Below are 7,831 nucleotides of genomic sequence, written 5' to 3'. Positions count from 1 at the left end.
ACTTGATTAGTTTTCAGAGACCTGGGCTCTCTATCATGGAGAGCACTTAGTTTTTGCTCATATTGACAGAATCAGAGAGATTGGTTTGAGTCACTGCATGCAGACATGGAGTTATCTTTCAGTCAAACTCAGATGGCAACTGTAGCCTAAGTTTGCTTCAAATGGCAACTTTTGCACCTATGTTAAGCTAGATTAGTTAACCAGTGTCAAAAAAAAATTAAAAAAAATTTTTTTTAAAAGAGGAGTTTTACCTTTTCTATGGTATCCTCAATTTGTTATACTAATACCTTGTTGGTTAAGCAACCAAATCTATGAATGTGTCTGTTTCCCATATATTATAAACTCCATGTAAGAGCTAAATGGTGGCAAATACAACAAGGTTAGAAATAGTTTTCATTCTAATGCCCTATTTTCTGTCATTCATTACTACAGGAACATTTAAAACTGAAATTTTCCATGCTTAGCTCCAGACAACATTTATTTTTTACCTACTAGAATACTAGGGAGAAAAGTCTCTGTTCTGAAAGAGTCCTTGTCACATTAAAAAATAAATAAGCAATTTTATCAACAATATAACTGTGAATTTAAAATAGTAATTGGCATGGAAATATTCATTACCTCAGAGTACATCATGCTTCCTTACCATGAGGAAAATTAATTTTGATTCAACTAAGCTTCAAGGATTCGTAAGTTAGCTTTGAGTACCCGCAATGGTAGTCCTAGTAAAAGGTATTCTTATTGGACATATACTATTGGTTTTCAAACAGATTTTCTTGGTAAAACTAGTCTTCAAGTATTGTGAAGTATTACATATTCACAGTTAAAGTGTTGTACTGCTGTCTTTTTGCTTTAGAGAACTACAACTTACATCATTTGCAATTTACAATGGCTGCTTGTGAATTTGCAAGCTGTGCAAGAGAGGGCTAGTGACAGCAGTGGCAAATACATGTTAGTTTGAATTCCAGCTGAGCACCAATCTTGTCTGCAGCGCACGTATGCATATATCTATTGCTGTAAGCATGTCTCGACATATTAGCTATTACAGCAGTAGCAGCATGTGCAGTAAGTTTATATGTTTCCTATCCTATTCAAATCTGCAGCTGCAGATTCCCTGATGTGTGCAGAACTGTGCTCACTAGAGCTCTATTTTGATGGGTTGTAGTAATATAGACAAAACTGTACAGTACTGTGGCCTATATGAGAAATTAAAAAATCATAATTTCACTTAGAATCTTTATGTATGTGGCTACTTTCTCTCAGACTGTGTCTTCTTACATCACTCTTCCAATACAAATGCAGAGTGTGATACTTAGAAGTAGATATCCATCTTCTCTGCAGAAGGACACTGCACCAGAAAGACAAAACTATTCATGATGTGGCTCATATGTGTGTAAGCCATCATACTGCGGAGCTCCATGGATGCCTCATACGGACCACATATTACATGGGTCTCTTTGCATAAATCCACTTATGTAGGTGCTTTCTGCTTTCAGGAAATTATACAACAAATACCATTTTATTATAATGTGATCCTGTTGTTATAGATGTGGGTCAGTCTATTTTTATGTGAGCTTATATAACTCAATTATTTGTTCCCAGCTGAAGCTTGGCTTACATTCCACAGAGAAGAGCAACTATGCTTCTTGAAAAAAAAAATTAAGTCTTAGTATACATACAATATGTAATTATAACATTATAATTTTAGACTGTTCTTTCTCATTTGGATATATTTAGGTAATAATTCTTTCTCACTGCATTTATGTTCAGAGCTACCTCATCCTAGACGGGTGAACTCAGAAATATCCTGAGTGCATAGTGATCATCATCGTATTGTAGGAAACAGTTTTTGGACAAAGAATCATAATTCTGATATGCACATAGTCTATAACGTTAGGCATTTATTTGAATTCACTGTTTAGTTAAGTAAAAGCAATAAGCTTCTAATGTATATGTTTGAACTGCACTCAGAGGAACATTCTTCACCCCACTGACTTTTTTAGCGTTTGCTCCAAGCTCAGCAGGTAACAGAAATACCAGAAGCTCACCACTACGTGTTGCACCTAGGTGAGTTTTATACACTAACAGTATCCTCCTCCACTTTCATCTCTGTGATTACTTCTGTGAGTAGTGTGAAGAGTATGCATATTGTTTTCTGAATGATCAAATATTTGTGAAATTAGCGGTCACCTTCATGCTTGCCCAAATGAGTGATGAGAGAGAAAAACTTTTTCTCCTTGGAGCCAGTAAAGTTTATTGTTTTTAAGGCAAAAATTCTCTAAGTTCTTCTGTGTTATCTTGGATGCTGCAAATTTTAATCATTCCCCGGGAACTTGACAGCGTCCTAAGATGCAGTGTTCATGCACTGCATATCTGAAAGCCTTTCTGTTTTGACTTTGTTTTACCAGTTGAAAGATTTGGAGATTAGGTAAAATAGGATAGATATGCTTCCCAGTAATGGTTATAATGATTATATGGTTCACACTCATGTGCCACAACATCCTCTTTCTAAAATTTAAGCCACAGAAGATTTTCAGTTTGCAAAGAATTCCCTGTGGGCTAAGAAGCTAGGAGGACTCTATGTAAAGTATTATGTGAAGCTTGCCTTTGAACATGTGAAAAAGTACTAGTTTAAATAAAAGTATATTTTTGGAAGTTCAGTCTCTCTTCAATGCACGGTATACATCAGTTCTGTTATCACTGAATACTGAAATCAAATCATTTTGTGGTAAGCTGTAAATGTAAACCAACACGACCAGATTCTTCCATGAACAGGCATCTGCCTGAACAGACTACTAACATACACAGTTCTGCACTCAAAGCAAAAGGAATACCCTTTCTGCTTTGTTGTGGTAGCCAGGAGACTATGTTCTCCATTAAGATGTTTTTGTTGAACCCTGAACTCTATGATAGGCATTTTACTCCCATCTCTTGTTATTGTGCATCATTATTTTTCTTAGAATACTCATTCACACTGATAATTATTTTCTAGCAAATTGATTTCCTAGCATGGGGGGTTATACGTGGCTTAAAAGTCCACAATGAAAACTCTCATTTACTTAAATGAGAGCACTATTTCCATTCACATAAATCAGGCCATGATAGCAGGAATATGGCAACAGTAACTACTGTTCCAGCCCAGGAACTGTAAGAGTCAACTCCTCAAAGCCTGTTGACTCAGGATTGGTTGCAATGGAATATGAATTTCTCTGATTCCAAACAATCCATTTGTTGTCAGACTCAGAAACAGGCCCTATTGATATTTTCTATTGCTTGTCCAAGAGTGGAATGCTGTTGCTGCATGTCCATGTGACATGACATCACTGGGAAAACATTATAGAGACTGCACTTCTTGCTGTTCTGCATTGGAGGTTGGATCTGGAAGCTAACAGGAGATGTTCTGTTCGTTGCTTTAATTGCAATCACATTTGGTAGGCCTACTGGATACCCATCCCTCTCCAATCACAATTGTGAACACTCCGGTAAGGAAAACTCATATTAATGTACAGAAAAGCTTTATTCTCTTTTCCTTCTACTGCCATAAACAACTGAGGTCAGGATTTTGCATTAACCACCTTTAGAAAAAAGTCTGTACATCTATAGCAAAACCTGTGCCATTACCTCACATACATCAAGCATTTATTGCTTGTTAGGTGCCATGTGTCTCACACCATTAATATATTTTTTAAACAAAGTATTTAATTGTGGGAACAACCTCTTAGATAAAAAGGACTGAAAATAAAGCGAGTCTACTGCATACTAAGGGTTGTCCAATCTTAGGGCTAGTAGATACAGAATTGAGGATTCTTTCCTCTTCATCTCCTGCTGGACCAACCTCTGCTTTACTAGAAATGTCAGCGTATGTTTGTGTGTCACTAAGGCTGACACATGTTGCTTAAAGAGCTGATCTGTTGGTCTCAGGAAGAGTAAATCAAAGCAAGTTCTAATTCTGCCATTGTGTCTTAAAGACTTCAGATAGGACGTTCTCCTTCTTTCTGCATGCTGGCAGACTTTGATATCTGATCAGACCTATAGGATGAGCTATTCATTCATTTCTAGTTATTTCTCAGCAGCAGTTATAGATCTAGAAAGTTTTCCAGCAAAATAAACCCTTCCTTTGTTGCCCATTTGAACCAAATTGTTCTTTGCATCAGGACTGTAGGCTGTAACATTTTTTCATTCTGTTTTGGTTCCTAAGAATTGGGCTTGTTCTTGTGCTGCCCCATCAACTTTCCTTCTTTGTGAAAATTAAAAAAAAATACAGCCTTAGCTCTCAGGTTGACTGCTCATCTTTGAGGTGGCAGGTCTGGAGGACCCAGCTGGAATAAACTTTCCAGTATGGTGCTCTGCTGTGAGGCTGTTATCTTACACTTGAAACCGATACCATCTACTAAGAGAAATGGTAGTGATCCTTACACATTTTGTGCTCTCCCACCTTAGAAAAGAGAATTCAGGAAAAGAGTGCCCTGTCAAAAGAGCCCTGTGATTGTTGGTCTCCTCTCCATCTATAAGGACGATGTTGATTGTCACTGCTCCTTAAATCTAGTAAGTCACATTTTTAAAGACTGCAATTGTCCTGCTGTTTCAGCTTTGCCTAACACAAGTTCCCTCTTGTCTTCCCCTGCTACATTCCTTGTCCCCTCACACTCTGTTTTTCCTTTACAAATCACTTGTCCTCCACCGTGGTTTCTCTTTAGCATTGCCCACTTTCCGCTCTTAAAACCTTTATTCTTACTGATTTCTTTTGGCCTATCATCCATTCTAGATCACTCAGTTTCTGCTTTACTTTGGTACTCCTCCTCCCTACCACTCCAGACTCTTCTGCCCATTCCTACTCCCTTCAAGTGATTCAAGTCTTGCCAGTGCTTCAAACTCCAATATCCAGCCTGCATGCTCAAACTTCTATCTTCATGCTTCTCATGATTCAAGAACCCCCATTTGTATTTCCACTATAGGTTCACATTTCCATTTGACACAGTCTTACAAATGACTTTTTTAGCTCTTATTTCTGATTCTGTGCTTCCAAATGACTTTTTAGCTTTTATTTCTGATCCAGTGCTTCCCAAAGTTTTCATGTGCAATATTGCTCTGGATTCACTTCAGCACTCACAGTCCCCTAAGTTCCGCATCCACCCTTGAATTTCTTTCAGGGTGCAAACTGCTCCTAGAAATCTTTGTAATCTTGCAACTTGGATGAAATCCTTGGAACACCTGCTTTGCACTGTCTTGACATACACAGTCTCTAGAAAAAAAGTTCTCCAAGGCTGCATCTAGGATGTGTCCAGGTGTGTATTGGGCTGAAATCTGGCTGGAGAACACTGTGGCTTCCTTAGGGATCTCATGCTTGTTTCTTTGCTAGGAAAAAAAAAAAAAAATAAAAAGAGCCACTGCCTTCTTGAGTCTCACTGCAGTATGGGGTTAGGATGTGGCCAGAGCACACACACGGATTTGAAGTACTATTGGTTCCCTCGTTAATGTGGTAATTCAAAAAATGTGATAATTATTCTGGTATTAGTAGAAACAAACAAATAAACAAACAAAAACAAAACCCACAAAACCAAAACCAACCAGTTACCTTTCAATTCTCCATTGTTGGTAGTGGGTCAGTCTTAATTTCTTCACATTTGTGGGGACACCAAGACCGTGGAGAAGAAGGGATCACCCCTTCTACCTCTTCCACTCTCACTATCGAGTGGAACTGGTGTCATCATGGATTGCAACTTACCTGTCTTTCAGTCAGAAAAGCATATATATCATCTCTCTTCACCTTCAGTTTCTCAAACTTTTACACTTCTGTTTTCCCAGCTTTAAGTTTTACAGAGTATCTTATGCAACATTCTCTTTCTTGTTTGTGATAGCCCTCAAGTGATCTCTTCCATTCTGGTTTGGCTTAGGGAAGGATCATGTGGCAGACAGGTGATTGCCAGTGTTCAGAACTGTTGCACTGTGAGCTGCACGAGTTGCTAGAAGAAGGATAGTAAAACAACATGCACAGGCTACTTTATAGAAATACAGCCATCTTTAAGTGTCTTAGACTGTCTACCAAAAATCATGATACCAGAAATGCTAATTCAGTAAATTGCAAATACTGCTTATTTTCTTAGTTTATTTTTAGATATTTGCAGAGGTGCTAATAGATCACATGATGATATCAACCCCATATACAAACTGAATCATTAATGTACATTTCTTTCTCCTTGCTACCTTAAACAGTATTCACAATATGGGATTTGAAGGCACGTATGTGAATGTTTATGTGCACACTCTAAGAAGAATAATCATGATTTGGCTACAGCATACCTATTCAACAAGTCAAAAGAATACTCACAGGGAGACCAAATTTAGCTACTCCAAAACATGTCATTATGCATACTGCCAAAATCATACTAAACGCCATGCTTACATATAGAAAACAAGCATTTAGAATTCTCTGCCTTCAGAATAGACATGGAAGTATGGTGTTCAATAAATGGCAACAGAAACAATGTTTAAAGAGCATATTTAAATCATGTTTAATCTATTTTTTCTCAATAAATTGTTATTGACAAAATAATGGGTTTAGAACACATCACGAGCTGCCAGAATCTGATTAGGGCAAGAATCGAAAGAGAGACAACTAATGGAAAGAACCTGTATTAATTTCCCATGTCCTTTAATCAAAGAGCAATCCATTTGAAACTACTTATCCAATAGAACATCTTTGCTCCATCTCCAGTGCTGGGTTTCAGTTTGGATGTTCAGCATATATATCCTTCAAGGATATCTTTTCCGAATGTGGAGCCAATTCTGTGAGGGGCTATGACATACATAGCTAGGTCAGATGGACTAGAATTTAACAAGCTTTTACAGATTTTGCGATTCTCTATCAGATTTTTAAAGGAGAAGAGATGTGATTTTTCAAGCATAAACAAATTAACTGTGCATAAATTACTTAGAAATGGATCTTCAAAACAGTATGGTGTACTCTTCCCAAAACCCCACCATCATCCCTAGGAATGATCAGCACACACTGAGTGTCCTAAAGAGTGTTTTAAATAGTACCAAATTCTGTCATTCTTTACATGTCTTTTGCAGAACTCAGCTAATTCGAGGCTACAATGGAATAATCTAGTTATTTGGCAACTATCTGCATAAAAATATTTCAATTACATTAGGAAATGATTATCAAAAAAGCGTTGAATAACTTCAGTTACAGTTTATTCTTTGTTTCTAACCCATATATTTCCTCAGTTGAGAGTTCGTGAGGAAAATTGGAATTTTCTCATCCTTTCACTTTTTTTTTGTGCGGAACTATTCTAGAAGAGTTTAAATATATGCTATCGCTAATTATTACAATAAGGTTAATACTGTTTTCCATAATTAGTTTTTAATGAACATATGTTCATTAATGAAAACTGCACTCTATATGCAATGCCATTTGAGCTGAATGGGCATGAGAGATGTTAAACATAAAATAAAACTATGTACCACACTTAGGCACCATCCTGCAAACACACATGATTTCAATTTTACCTTTTCAGTAAATAGAAGCTCTCAGGACAGCGTGCTAGAAGTCTAAGTAAAGCCACACCTAAGTTAGGAGTATGGACATAGGTTTGATTCTTAAATATTTTAACATAAGTTCTTATTAAGTACTTCAGTGAATGGAAGCAAATGCTGGAAGTCCTCCTGTCAGAGAACGGCACTTCTATCCTTTGTCCAGTGCAAGGCTGCCCCAGTTGCAGGGATGCACACAGTATATTCCCATCATAAATTGTGTATACCCATAATAGCAAAAAAGGGTTTCTTTTGTCTGATACAAGTCACATTTTGGCTATTCTGACTTTGTAGGTGA

This window comes from Phasianus colchicus, chromosome 2, assembly GCF_987193195.1.
Source record: "Phasianus colchicus chromosome 2, bPhaCol1.hap1.1, whole genome shotgun sequence".
Classification (NCBI taxonomy): Eukaryota; Metazoa; Chordata; class Aves; order Galliformes; family Phasianidae; genus Phasianus; species Phasianus colchicus.
Note: the sequence above shows the minus strand (reverse complement) of the source record.